Genomic DNA, 896 nt, shown 5'->3' on the forward strand with positions numbered 1-896 from the left:
GTACTCGCGTTGCTTAATCGCTCGAATGGCGTGCAATATATCGTAGCGGCAGCAGGCCTCGACTTGGGCTCGACGATTGAAGTGATCCGGGGTCATTGTACGCAGCGGCGGTGGCCAAACGGCCGGCCGATGCTCCAGTAAAATCCGGCGCAACACCTCCTGAGAGCTAAACTCCATCTGACAAATACCGCACTTTACCAAGACAGGTGCTTGGTGCTCGCCGTTTTCTTTTGATTTCATTAGCGCGGTTTGTGGAATTGGCATAGCTTCCAAGTTGTCGCGCGGTTTGTGGAATTGGCATAGCTTCCAAGTTGTCGTATGTAGACCGACATATTGGACAACAGTGTGCTTCAAGAGAAAGGGGTAGCGTATTGCTGACGATACTAGCAGAGTACGCTTCTATCGATTTTACCAACAATTTTCGTTCCATATCACTTTCAAACATTTGCTCATACTCAGCACTGTTGCAAAGCCACTTGCTCAGCCAAATAATAAAATGAGCATGCAATGTCCCACCACCTTGTGTCTCCACCATCCCGTAATATGCCTTCACAGGTCCAAACAAACCTGGATAGCTTTTACACTTTCCGGTTTTTTTGTCTACTGCCAGTACATCTTCAATAAAGGCATCGATATATCGCATGAATAGCCGAGCCGATGCGACATTGTCTCTCAACGCGGCCTTTCGTAGCTCCGTTTTCGACGGGAGTTTTGACTCTAAACAATCAAAAATTGTATCCACTGACGAAATCCCAGTATACTGCGCCATCGCAAACGAATTATCCACATTTGGTGTTATTGTCACAAACAAAGCGGGTTGCCCAAACCGCATTTGATACGAAAAAGCTTCTCGCCGGCAGCGCTGCCGTTCTTGGTTACTCCCCCAAAGCGACCCC

The sequence above is a fragment of the Phytophthora parasitica genome (assembly GCF_000247585.1).
Source record: "Phytophthora parasitica INRA-310 unplaced genomic scaffold supercont2.25, whole genome shotgun sequence".
Lineage (NCBI taxonomy): Eukaryota > Oomycota > Peronosporomycetes > Peronosporales > Peronosporaceae > Phytophthora > Phytophthora nicotianae.